Source organism: Symphalangus syndactylus, chromosome 12, assembly GCF_028878055.3.
Source record: "Symphalangus syndactylus isolate Jambi chromosome 12, NHGRI_mSymSyn1-v2.1_pri, whole genome shotgun sequence".
Taxonomy (NCBI): domain Eukaryota; kingdom Metazoa; phylum Chordata; class Mammalia; order Primates; family Hylobatidae; genus Symphalangus; species Symphalangus syndactylus.
Window position 1 is genome coordinate 54750758 of NC_072441.2, and position 14217 is coordinate 54764974.

Sequence of the window (14217 nt, forward strand, 5' to 3'; positions counted from 1 at the left end):
TTCAAGTGTCATTGAATATGCACAGGACACAGTTGGGACATGAAGATAAACCTCACCTAATAGAGTAGATGTCATTTCTGGGTAAGGTTAACTGTGGGAAACAGAAATGTGTTCACTAAGGAAACCTTAGGTCACAACCTCCAGTTTCCTGAAGGAAATGCCAAAAATGCTCCAAAGACAAAAGGCTGGAAACAAACTGGAATGTCTCTCTCCATCTGTCTGCTAAGGCGGAAGGAATGATTTCATGTTACATTCACTTCCTAGACTTTCATTACAGAGTCAAGCATAATGGAAAAGTATGTCCATTTTGTGTTTCTGTGGAAGATAAAATGTTCATATTCTCAGACTTATCTTCATAAGCACAGTAGTGATTCATGATATGGGGAAAGATGGGATAGGGTGGCCGGCTTTGGGAGATGGGGAGCTCTTTGGTGACACTTTTCCTCCCGTGAACACATTATCCAGTGATTAGATGTACTTTCTTTCTGGAAACTCCAGACTGTGCATTTCATTCCAAGAAAGCTGGGTAGTCATAGACTGTGATTTTCCTGGGCACATGTGTGGTAGAGCCCCAGATCGGACCAAGAAGCAAAGACTTAAGAAGAAGGAATCCTTGGTTGTCTCCCAACGTGAATATCTGGTTTTAATTCAGTGTATTCTCAGAAGTAAGAATGAGAAAAAAATCTTAGTAATTATATGTTTGTGCTAAAAAAAATACACATATAAGGCTTCGATTTTAAAATTGTGGTGTTTTTCAAGAGGGGTGAAAAAGATCCTGGACAATACTTGACATATTCTTGTAAAAAGTTCAATTGACTCAAAATAGTCAGGAGAGTTATGAAGTAACATCATATAATACCTTCTCCCCAACAATATTAAATGTGATTACAATTTTACAGAATATTCAAATCAAAATGTTATATAATACAAATTATTATTCTTGCTTTTACATCTCCTTAGAAGGAGAAACATTTAATTGTTTTAAAAATGTTTTATTTATTTTTTAGAAACAAGGTGTCGCCTTCTTGCCCAGTATGCAGTGGCACAATCATAGCTCACTGCAGCCTTGAATTCTTGGGCTCAAGTGATCTTCCTGCCCCAAGCCTCCCAAGTAGCTGGGACCACAGGCACGTGCCATCATGCCTGGCTAATTTTTTTTTTTAAATGTTTTGTAGAGACAGGATCTCAGTATGTTGCCCAGGCTGGTCTTTAATTCCTGGGCTCAAGTGATCCTCCCACAGATTTGTCTGTGTTTTCTCTAAATAGGTTATAAATACCTTGAGGGAGGAATCACAAATAACTAAAAAAACTTTTGTAGAGACTATCAGAGTATTATTTCCCTGTGGACACAGTAAATGTATGATGAAGAGAAATCACAATAAACTACAACATTTTCTCCAACCTTCCTTCCTGCTCTTTTGATGTATACTTCACATGGTCCAAGAAAAGGTACTCAAAATACTTTTTAACATACACCATTGCCTTCACTGCAATACTAATTGGAACTCCAGTCGTCTCTCAGAACATTCAAGCAAGCAAGGTTTACTTGAATAATTAAAGGCCTTATATGGATTATCTATAAAGAAAGAGGATTTTAAACCAGTGGTTTAAAAACCTAGGAGAGATAGGAGGAAGAGCATAGTGAGGGGTTAGACCTGCATTTACTTCAGTCATGCACAATCTTTGACAAGAACCGGAACGCAGAGTAGTTTGGGTTCATATTGAAGATATCTCTCCTAATACATCCGATCTCTTGTTCCCTACACTTTCTTCTTGGATTCAGACTCTCAAGTAATTTCTGTTTTTCCCATGCTCTCTTTTTTATCCCTTTGAGGGCTAAAGGATTAAAAAATTAGACTTAGCTCTGGTTATAGTTATTATCAAGAGCCAAGTGTGGACTGCGGACTTGAGTGAACAGGAATTGCTACATTTTATGTAATCCGACCTTGATATATGAAGTATCTTCATATATCCAACCAGAAGCTTCCATATCAGTAATGGATAAATACACCATGGTAAATTAATACAATGGAATATTATTCAGCAACAAAAAAGGACCCTACTACTAATCTTGCAACCGTTTTCATGAATCTTAAACCCCTTATGCAACCACAAAAGAGAAGACACATCATGATTTCATTTATGTAAAAGTTCCAGAATAGGCAAAACTAATATATGGAGGTATAAATCTGAACAGTGGTTGCCTGGGGTAAGAGGATAAACTGGAAAGGAACATGAGGGAACTTTCTAGGTTGTTAGCAAAGCTCTTTATCTTAATTTTTAGGACCTTGTTCACTCAGATGTGTATATTTGTCTAAACTTACGTAATCATATTCTTAAGACCAGTGAAATTTAAAAATATCAATATGCTAGACTTTCACTTCTGAGTATAAGGACCATATGAGACTTTCTCTGTGAAATTGTGGTTCCATGAAGTTCAGTAGAAAGTGGCAGCCACGCATAGTGGCTCATGCCTGTAGTCCCAGCATTTTGGGAGGCTGAAGCAGGAGGATAACTTTGAGCTCAGGAGTTCAAGATCAGCCTGGGCAACATGGCAACACCCATTTGGATGGCTGAGTCTGGACAATCACTTGAGTCCAGGAAGTGGAGGTTGCAGTAAGCCGAGATCCGGCCGCAGCATTCCAACTCCAGCCTGGGTGACAGAGTGAGATCCTGTCTCAAAAAAAAAAAAAAAAAGAGAAAGAAAGAAAGAATGTGGAAAAGCTTCCAAAATGTTTCATAAAAGGGAAATCTGCTTTTTAAGTATCATCCCACGACCCAGAAATAAAACTTTAGAATGCTAAATAATTGTGACATGATGATACTCTTTGCTTCCATGGGACGAGAATTTGGCTTACTATTGGTATTTGTAATCCCTGAAGAATTTCTGTGTCTTGAAAGAGTCTAGAGATGTAGTGAAAGTGTCACAATAAAAGTTTATTGACATTTGGATTTCAGTTTTGGGAATATATGATGGGTTGTAAATAGCCTTATGAAGAATGGACCTTGTATACATTGCAAGGATATGTAAACATATTAGTATTGGAGACATACAAATTGGAGTGTGCCAATTTCTTATCATGGCCACCTGACCAAACCTATAAAAGGCATTCGGTCAGATAATAACACTCGCCCTGGGTGTAAGCACTGCATTGTTAGAAGCCATAGGCAGAGACACAAAGGATATGGAAGACAAGCTTATATTCTTGTGGGTTTTATTTTTTAATAATTTCAGCTTTTATATTAGATTCAGAGGGTACACGTGCAGGTCTGTTACATTGGCATATTGCTGTGATGTTGAGTTTTGGGGTGTGAATGATCCCATCACCGTGGTAGTGAGCATAGTACCCAACAAGTAGTTTATTAGCCATTGTCCGCCTCCCTCTCTCTCTCTTCTAGTAAACACCGGTGTCTATTGTTCCCTTATTTATTTATTTTGGAGGGTCTCACTCTGTTGCCTATGCTGGAGGGGAGTGGTGTGACCATAGCTCACTGCAACCTGGAACTTCTAGGCTCAAGCAATCCTCCCGTCTCAGCTTCCAGAGTAGCTGGGACCATAGGTGCGTGCCACCACACCTGGCTAATTATTTTTGTAGAGATGGGGCCTCACTTTATTGCCTAGGCTATTCCCACACTCCTTACCTCAAGCAATCCTTCCACCTTGGTTATCCAAAGTGCCAGAACTATAGGCGTGAGCCATCACGACCAGCCCGTTTCCATCTCTATGTCCACGTGTACCCATCCTGTGAGTTTTATAAGCTTGCAGCCAGATGCATTGTTACCTGCACTCCCCTGTCTGAGGGGTCTTTCTTTCAGCCAGCTCTGGGAGTAACTGGACAGAGAAGAAATGCCTCAGGAGCTGCACTGCTCCTTGGACAGACTGATTAGATACAAAGCAGAAATAGAAACAGGAAAGAAGGGGCATGGTTACTTCAGCTAACAAAGAGCAGGGAGACGTAGGGAATTGTTTATCCATTTCCCTAGAGCTCTACTACTATTATTACTCCACTTTTCTGCTGCTTTGTTGATACCAGGGCAGAAAGAAAAACCTTGGAAAAAGTTACTGGTGCGGCTCATGCTTCCTACTCGCATTCCTCTTGATAGGTCGGCAAACTCACCCACTCATCCACTCAACAAGAATGCTTGCCCTGTGCTCTGTGCTGTGGATCTAGGGGCAAACATAAACAGAGGTCCTCCCTTCCTAGAGCTCACAGGATTCATTCCTTCAGCTCTGGCACTCATGTGGCTCCCTCCCTTTGGGGTCCAGGGACCTTGATATGGCAAGACAAAATTCTTTCTTTTTTTCCTTTTTTGAGATGGAGTCTCAGTCTGTCGCTCAGGCTGGAGTGCAGTGATGCGATCTCGGCTCACTGCAACTTCTGCCTCTCAGGTTCAAGCAATTTTCCTATCTCAGCCTCATGAGTAGTTGAGATTACAGGCATGTGCCACTATGCCAGGCTAATTTTTCTGTTTTTAGTAGAGACGGGGTTTCACCATGTTGGCCAGGCAGGTCTCGAACTCCTGGGCTCAAGCGACCCACCTGCCTCGGTCTCTCAAAGTGCTGGGATTATAGACGTGCATCACGGCACTCAGCCAAGAAACAGTTCTGTTTCTCCCATGAGTTTGTTCATTGTTGTACACTTCCTCTAATATATTGAGTTCTTTAGCAGTGTAAAATAATTTCATTTAACAAATACAATTAATATTGGCAGCTTTTCATCATTGGCTTTTATTTAATTTATATCTCTAAATTACTTAAAATTAAATAATGAAGAAAAAACTCATATTTGGACTGGAGAGAAGTTCCTTATGTTATTGAGTGTTGTTGTAAATATCAGTATTTGTATTCTATTTTTCAGCATCTAGTCCTCATGTGATCAAGAAGCAACTCTGTAAAATAAAAGCGTTCAACATTGTCTTTAGTTTCTATCTCTCCTTAGTTTGTGTTTTTCTTCCTAGATCCCTACTGTGAACTGTGCTAGGGGGAGCTGCTTGGTTTATAATGTGCAAATGAAGTGTACATTTGAATAAGTCATAGGTGGTGTCCTTATTCAACTTGGATGAAAAGGAAAGGAGAGAAAAATTCACAACTCAAGAGGATAAGCAGACTTATCTACTAGCGAGCCATTGCAAGTCATCTAGAGGACTTGAGAGAGGAGCCTCGGTAGGTCGTTTGTGTGCTGTACGTTCAGTGATTGCTTGAGGCCAGCGAGCTGGGGGTATCTCCTTGAGCAGCCCAAGAACTCTGCACTCATCTTATACACCAGCTCTACTGAATCCAAACTGACCTGCTCACATTTGTGTGCCATTTCTATCAGGAAGTCTCTTGAGAATGCCAATAGCTCAGATACCTGCTCGCCATTACCAGATCTACCCCTCAAAGCATAACATCTGCTGGTGGGGGTTGAGTAACTTCAATGTTTTGTACAAAGGAGAGTATATTTATTTCTAATTTCAGAGTTTCTGTTGCTCCTGTCTAGACACTTCAGAGAAAAACACATTCAGGTCACCAGTAAAGTTATGTTCTATAATAAGAGAAGACTTGTGCTAAATCACTTGTAAAGACATTAACTATCGTCTGCCTGAAAAGTCTTCTCTCATCAAGCTTCTGCAGATCTTCTGAGGTACCAGAAATAGTGGTTAGTTCTCACATGCTGTTCTGCTTCAGCAAGCTTCATGTGGCCACCTGCAGAAATAGTTCTTGGTTTCTCTTCCTTGTCTAGATGCTGGTGAAGGCAGCTTTCAGAAAAACACAGATTTTCATATTCCCATTCACACGTGCAAAGTGAATTAGGGTACCAAAGAATTACCTAGATTATTCAATCTGTAAAATGCTTTGCCTCAATTGACTGAATATTTTATATCAACACTTTTTCCAGGTACATATTTATACTATAATAGGAACCTATTTTTACTATATATACTATTTATACTGTAATAGTAGGAGTTGCAGAATCATAAGAAATTTAGGGCCAGATGCGGTGGCTCACACCTGTAATCCCAGCACTTTGGGAGGCCGAGGTGAGCAGATCATGAGGTCAGCAGTTTGAGACTAGCCTGACCAACATGGTGAAACCTCATCTTTACTAAAAATACTAAAATTAGCCAGGGGTGGTGGTATGTGCCTGAAATTCCAGCCACTTGGGAGGCTGAGGCAAGAGACTCACTTGAACTCGGGAGGTGGAGGTTGCAGTGAGCCGAGATTGTGCCACTGCACGCCAGCCTGGGGGACAGAGCAAGACTCCATCTCAAAAAAAAAAAAAAAAAAAAAAAGAAAGAAATTTAGAAGACACAACCATAAGAGCTTTCTTTTATGTATTTATTAAGGAGACAGGGTCTTGCTCTGTCACCCAGTCTGGAGTACAGTGTCGTGATCCTAGCTCACTGCAGCCTCAAACTAAGTGATCCTCCAGCCTCAGTCTCCTGTGTAGCTGGGACTACAAGGTGCATGCCATGTTGGCTACTCTTTTTTTTTTTTTTTTTCAGTAGAGATGGTTGGGGAGACATGGGTCTCATTTTTGTTGTCCAGGCTAGTCTTGAACTGCTGGCTTCAAGCGACCCTCCTGCCTTGCCGCCTGAAATGCTGGGATTACGGGCATGAGCCACTGTGCCCAGCCTTGGACCTTCTAATTGTAAAGAAGCAAAAAGGCCCATATAATATACATAATATACATCATAATATATACATAATATACATCATCTCACTTTATATATCCACTGTATTAATTTTTCTGTTAAAAAACTATGCTTGTTTAGTATTTTATGTTGTTTTTTCAAAAATTAGTAATTTTGAATTGTGGGCCTAATTAGCAAAAATTGAAATGCATTAAAGTAATTTAAACACCTGTAGGGGATTTGTATCAAATGGAGTCAGCTCTCAGTTCCTTTTTTTAACTTTTATTATTTTATTTTTAATACAGACAGGGTCTCACTATGTTTTTCAGGCTGGTCTCGAACTCCTGAGCTCAAGCAATACTCCCGCCTAGGCATCCCAAGTGCTAGGATTACAGGCATGAGCCACCATGCCCAGCCTCTACTCTCAGTTCATTTTCTAAGAAATTTGATGCAAGCCAGTATTGTTGCTGAACTTGATGCCAGCGTGAAGAACATCTGGATTGCAGTGTTCTTTCCTTAAAGGGGTACTATAGGGACAAGAGCTGTGTCAAGGTTTATGTGGTCTTCAGAGATGGAGAAGCGTTTGATTCCTAGAATTGTTTGGCATCTTTCTACACTCATCCGGGTTTTCTCTTAGATTTATAGAAAGGCCAGTGTTGGGCATTCTGACAAAGTCTAGGTTAAATGCTAATCAAGGCACTAGAGTGTATATATTTGAAGTTTGTGTGTTAACACCTATGTTAACTATTAGCAGCAAACTATTAGTGTCACTAGTTAGCTGCCAGTAGTTAGCTGCTCTGAACACTTAGGATACCTAAATATACATTGGATTTCTCCCTAGAGAAAAAAAAATCAGTCTTTTGTTTGTCTTCTCCAAAAAGGAATCAATTAATGAACTAGTTCTGCCCCCAAAGTAAGAGTTTAGAGTAAATGTATTAACTCAATATAATGTTCAACATTGTTTGAAAAATCTAAATTATTTTTATAATTTTATTTTTTTCTTTTCCTTTTTTACATTTCACACACTTGAACCTAAACATTTTTGCTTTAAGAATGGACAGTTATTTTTCTTTGTGTTTTAAAATACAACATGTACCAGGAAAGGGAGACGGAAGTAAAAATAAATAAATAAAATACAACACGCTCTTCAGATAGGTGGCTTTTGGAAAGCAATCTGTGATTTTCTAATTCTCTAGTGCTCAGAGTCTCTTCTAAAACCCAGTTCTTTCTATATAATTTTTGCTAATGGATAGAAAAACTTGTGGGGTATTTGGAGGAATTAAATAAACATTGAAGATATAAGAGCACACAAGGGATGACTTTTATTGTAAAGTCATGCTGTCATCAAATGGTGTGATTTCTTCCCTGGTGAGGGCAGTTTTCAGTCTACCACACCTGCCTCTGGTCATGTCACGGTTGAGTTCTGGCACTGCCACCTGATGTTACTGGTGGTTTACTGAATTTTGACTCATATGGAATTAAATGTCTGTGTTACCACAGTAAGTTCACATTAGTCTTTGCATTTCATTATCAAGAATGCACTGGTAACTGGCAGGCAACTTCTATTTGAAGCATAGTAATAGGAACATTTTCTTACTGTTAAAAGTACTTTTACTTCTTCCCTATTTTCATTTAAATCTATCTAAAGGAAAAAAGAGGATTTTGTCTTCCATACAAAAGAAGTTTTAGACATTGGGTATTACTATAGTTTCTCTGTGTTATAAACGATCTCCATTGTTTATATGTCACTCCATGAACTTTTATTTAATTTGGAGGAAATCCATGGTATTCACTCTCATATCGGAGGCTGTGACATCCTGGCTAAAGCTGTTGAAGTTGGCAGCATCATTTCCTCTTCCCAAATTCCTTTTTTGGTAAGTTTAAGGAGGAGCACAAATTGAGGGTGCAACTTTGTTTCCCGTAGTTTTGAACTGACAGGGTGTCCCTGGGATTTGTGGCTGCCTACTTGAACAATCCCTTAGGACAAACACCATTCACATTTCATGGCTCTCACTAGGAATCATTAATAGCTCAGTGCAGAGTTTTGCTTTTCACTTAACTTGTAAGAGAATGAAGAGGCCCTGCCAAGGTTCAGAAAAGGGTAACAAAGCATAAGCCCCTTAATGGGATGAACTAACATAAAAGTCTAAGTATCTGGAGCTCTTTCCCACAAGTAGGACCTGACTCAGGGACTGGCATTCAGGCTGACAACCACCATATACAAGAAACCGTAATAGAAATGAAAGTAATTTCCCTGAAATGAGCCAAGTTATGGGCCTTGGGAAAATAAGGATCTATCTGTTAGCTTTGCTAAGATCAGGATCTTTGATTTACAGTGCTTTCCATGAAACGGTATATTTCTATTGAAGAGAATCATAGGATCTAGAAAGCATTGACTTTAAGTGAAGCACTATTTGAATTCAGCTTTAAGTAGACTGAAATAGCTCTTTATATTATTGAAATGTCTCCATACAGTTGTTGGTTAATTAACATATCTCATAAAATGACATTTTATATACCATGCATGGCAAAGCAGTTGACAAGCAATTGTAATATTAAAACAGAACTTCTGGCCTGGCCCTGATTCTTTTGTTAGAGTGTTGTAATGATCTTCAGCCTGTTTGCCACAGCACTGAGCTAGCCCGTGTACCTCTATCATTTGGTTTTCAGGGGTCCCTAGGATAGATCTCAGCTTCAAGACTAGGTGAGGGTAGCCACTTAAATCCTGAGGCCGTTGCATCATCCAGGCAGTTGAGGAGACTTGAGAGGCTTTCCAGGTATACTCTGTTGTAGTTTTTCTTGTCTGCTTAGATATTCAGATATTCCGAATCAGTGATTGCTCTCAAATACCTCCAGGAACTAGGCAGAGGATTTACTGGAGTGAAGTGGCCTGGGGAGAGACTGATGAGCTTGAGAGTGAATGTCCATCTCAGTGGAGAAGTCTTTATCCCACTCCAGCTCTTTGTTGCTAGCTGAGATGTTGGCCCAGTGTTGTCAGTATTCCAAAGCATGCGGAACATATGGGCTTTGATGTATAATCTCCCAATTTTTAAATGATGCTAATTTGATTAAAAACAATTCTTATACAGGCAAAATATGACACAGTGGTATCCACACCTGACCCCAGCGCTCCTCTTTGGCATCTAATATAAATTAAATAACTGAGCTCTCAGAGCTGAGCTATTCACCTGAAGGTCCACTATGGGTGCTAAGTCAATTCCCCACTGGAGCAGTTTCTGTCTGGTGGCCTGGGGTGTGACAAGCATGGGTGGAGTTGGGAAACAGGCTAGCTCAGGTTTTAGGACTATGGGGAGATGTCTTAGTTGGCATATCTGATCATCTGTGGCTGCCTCATACCTGGCTGAAACATCTTCAGCTCCTGATTTCCATTGTATGGTGAATGGAACGTATGGTGATGGGCACAGAAACAGTGGCATCTCAACCTTCCTTTTTTTTTTTTTTTTTTTTTTTTGAGACGGAGTCTGGCTCTGTATGCCAGGCTGGAGTGCAGTGGCGCTATCTCGGCTCACTGCAAGCTCTGCCTCCCAGGTTCACGCCATTCTCCTGCCTCAGACTCCCGAGTGGCTGGGACTACAGGCGTCCGCCACCACACCCGGCTAATTTTTTTGTATTTTTAGTAGAGATGGGGTTTCACCGTGTTAGCCAGAATGGTCTCTATCTCCTGACCACGTGATCCACCCGCCTTGGCCTCCCAAAATCTCAACCTTTCTAAAAGGTGACATCTTGTACAGTGTAGTAGCATAATGGGAAATTCAGACAGGCACATCATATGCTACATACCAGACCCTTTTCAAATGCTGGTTCCATCTTCATCCTCCCGTTCTAAAATTTCTTCAAAAATTAAAAGCTTCAGGTGGGTGCGGTGGCATGTGCTTGTAATCCTGGTTACTCTGGAGGATCACTTGAGGCCAAGAGTTTGAGAGTTTGGTAGAGACCTTGTCCCTACCAAAAAAAAAAATAAAAAAAATTAGCCAGGCGTGGTAGTTCCAGCTACTCAGGAGGCCAAAGCGGGAAGATTCATTTGAGCCCAGAAGTTTGAGGCTTCAGTGAGCTATGATTGAGCCACTGCACTCTAGCCTGAGCAACAGAGCAAGACCCTGTCTTGAAAAAAAAAAAAGCTTAGGTGACATAGTGAGATCCCCCCACCCAGTGGGGTATCTATTTAATATATATATATAAAAAATATATAAATAAATATATATATATATAAATGAAAGCTTATAAATGTATTGGCAAGTCTGACTTTCGCACTTTTCAATTAGCTATACACAACAATACTGTGAAGTGTGTATTACTATCAGTGCCCAGAGGATGCAGCGCATCTGAGGCAAATGGGAGGTTAAACAACTTCCCCACATAACGAATCACCAGTGAAGTTGGCTTTGCCTTTCCATTACACAGTGAAGCCTGGAAAACTTCCTCAGGCTTCCCCAGATTTATGATCATAGACTCACTGAGTTGGAAGGAACCTTAGAGATTAACCTGCCCAACCGTCTCATTTCAGAGATAAGTGACTGGCTCTTGACTCCTACTCATTTCTCTTGTCCTTGTCTAGTTTGAAATCATAGTTGTGCTAGTAAGACAATGTTGAAAAGTGAAAGGTTTGTGTTGCTGGTTTTATTGCTGTTTTTATGTCTCCAGCTTTATTTCTCCTAGATCCAGCCAGATTGTCTTTAGACTCTTAGGCTACTGGCCCTTGCTAACTTTTATAAACTGAGATAAATGGAATGCAAGTCTCTGAAATTACAATGATTTTGCTTCTTCAGCAGTGTGAATGTCTGTTGAATTTAGGGGGAGTGGCAGATCCAAGCAGAAGGGCATGGCAAATGTTAATGAAAATGCTGGTGTTTGACCAAACACAACCCACCAGAGGATAAAATCACAGGCTATAATTTCAGTGGACGGTAGAGTTTTGTGTGGTCGGTAACGTCACTGGAAACCCAAGAAAGAACTTATTTTGTGCAATTTGGCCCGTGTTGTTGTTTATTTTGATTACACCAAGCTCAAGGGCTCTTTTGACATTAAAAATGCTTATTTCAGCTAAAGTACAGATTAGGGTTATGATTTCCCTTTTAAAAATTTATTTTCCTTTTTCTGGGATTGCACTGTGGTCTCCTACACACTTCTTTCTACTTTCCTGTTATTTCTTTCTAGCCAGCAAATTATTAGCATTTTAACATAGACATAACAAATGCTATAATATCAGTGCTACCTTCGTGGTTGTGATGCACAGGAAGAATCATGGAGTTTTTTACTGTTGTTGTTGTTGTTGTTTTTGAGACAGGGTCTGGCTATGTCACCCAGGCTGGAGTGCAGTAGTGTGATCCTGGCTCACTGCAACTCTGCCTCCTGGGCTCAAGTGATCTTCCCATCTCAGTCTACCAGGTAGCTGGGGCTTAGTGGGCACCACCATGCCTGGCTAATTTTTTTTTTTTTTGTAGCGACGTGGTCTTGCCATGTTGTCCATGCTGGTCTTGAAATTTTGAGCTCAAATGATCTGCCTGTCTCCCAAAGTGCTGGGATTACAAGTGTGAGCCACAGCACCCAGCCAGGAAGAATCGTTTTTGCAGTGGGACTCTGGTCACCCAACGAACATCAGGATCTTTCTTGTAATATAAAGCAGAATGGAGAAATATCAATGGAATTTCTAGTATACGAAAATTTTTCCCCGCATACGAGGAAGTATATTAAGTCAGAGTAGTCAATTTGGCCTGTGTTTGAATTCTGTCTCTACGGCACACTAGGTATGTGGCCCTGGAGAAGTTATGCAACCTAGCTGAAATGCAGTTCATTTCTTTGTAAAATAGTGATAGGCTGGCGCGGTGGCTCACACCTGTAATCCTAGCACTTTGGGAGGCCGAGGCGGGCAGATCCCTTAAGGTCGGGAGTTCGAGGCCAGCCTGGCCAACGTGGTGAAACTCTGTCTCTATTAAAAACACAAAAAATGAGTCGGGTGTGGTGGTGCATGCCTGTAATTGCAGCTATTTGGGAGGCTGAGGCAGGAAAATAGCTTGAACCTGGGAGGAAGAGGTTGCAGTGAGCCGTGATCACACCACTGCACTCCAGCCTGGGTCACAGAGTGAGACTCAGTCTCAAAAAAAAAAAAAAAAAAAGAATCGCTGATCTGCAAGCTCCTGCTCCTGACTCACCGCTGTTCGCTCTTGTGAGGAACAGTTGGTCAGGAAGCCGCGCAGCAGCCATGGCTTTTAAGAATACCGGGCACTTTGGGAGGCCAAGGTGGACAGATCACAAGGTCAGGAGATCGAGACCATCCTGGCTAACACGGTGAAACCCCGTCTCTACGAAAAAATACAAAAAAAAAAAAAAAAAAAAAAAATTAGCCGGGCATGGTGGCAGGTGCCTGTAGTCCCAGCTACTCGGGAGGCTGAGGCAGGAGAATGGCGTGAACTCGGGGGGCGGAGCTTGCACTGAGCCGAGATCACGCCACTGCATTCCAGCCTGGGGGACAGAGCGAGACTCCATCTCAAAAAAAAAAAAAAAAAGGAATTCCGGAAACACACCCGTGGAGCCAGAGGTGGCAATTCACCGAATTTGAATCACTGTAACAAGCCGCAAAGTAAAATCCCTGGAGAAGGTGTGTGCTGACTTGATCAGAGGAGCAAAGGAAAAGAATCTCAAAGTGAAAGGACCAGTTCGAATGCCTACCAAGACTTTGAGAATCACTACAAGAAAAATTCCTTGTGGTGAAGGTTCTAAGACATGGGATTGTTCTGGTATGAGAATCCACAAGCGACTCATTGACTGGCACAGTCCTGAGATTGTTAAGCAGGTTACTTCCATCAGTATTGAGCCAGGAGTTGAGGTGGAAGGCACCATTGCAGATGATTAAGTAAACTATTTCAATAAGTTGATTACAAGTTGTTAAAAAAATAAAATAATGCTAATAATACTAACTTCAAAGACTGTTGTGAGATTTAAATAGGATTATATTTGGCCAGGTGCAGTAGCTCATGCCTGTAATCCCAGCACTTTGGGAGGCCTAGGCAGGCGACTCATGAGGTCAGGAGATCGAGACCATCCTGGCTAACACGGTGAAACCCCGTCTCTACTAAAAAAAATACAAAAAATTAACCGGGTGTGGTGGCATGCACCTGTAGTCCCAGTTACTTGGGAGGCTGAGGCAGGAGAATCGCTTGAACCCGGGAGGTGGAGGTTGCAGTTTGCTGAGATCGTGCCTCTGCACTCCAGCCTGGGTGACAGTGTGAGACTCTGTCTCAATAAATAAATAAATAAATAAATAAATAAATGGGATTATATTTTTTAATTTCTGGCCCAAGATAGATGATAGTCAACAAATGTTCATTTACTCATTCATTTAATGTATATTTATGGAGCATCTACTACGTTTCATGTACTGCCACTAGAGCAGTGAACAAAATAGACAAAACCCTTGCCACGGCCAGTTCCCTCTCTTCTTTTTCCTACTTTACACTGACCCTCCCCACTAAATCAGGCCTCATTAGATGAATATTCCTGCTTTTTCAGAGAATTCATTCCTTTGGAAGTTCTGATCGTCAACAACTATGTTTTGTGCTCAGATTCCCTTTTTGCATGAGATCA

At 41.0% G+C, this 14217-nt stretch overlaps 1 pseudogene; it reads left to right on the forward strand.

Annotated features, from left to right (window-relative positions):
* Positions 1–13027: 13027 nt before the first annotated feature.
* LOC134734826 (small ribosomal subunit protein uS10-like) lies at positions 13028–13486 on the forward strand (annotated as a pseudogene).
* Positions 13487–14217: the final 731 nt, after the last annotated feature.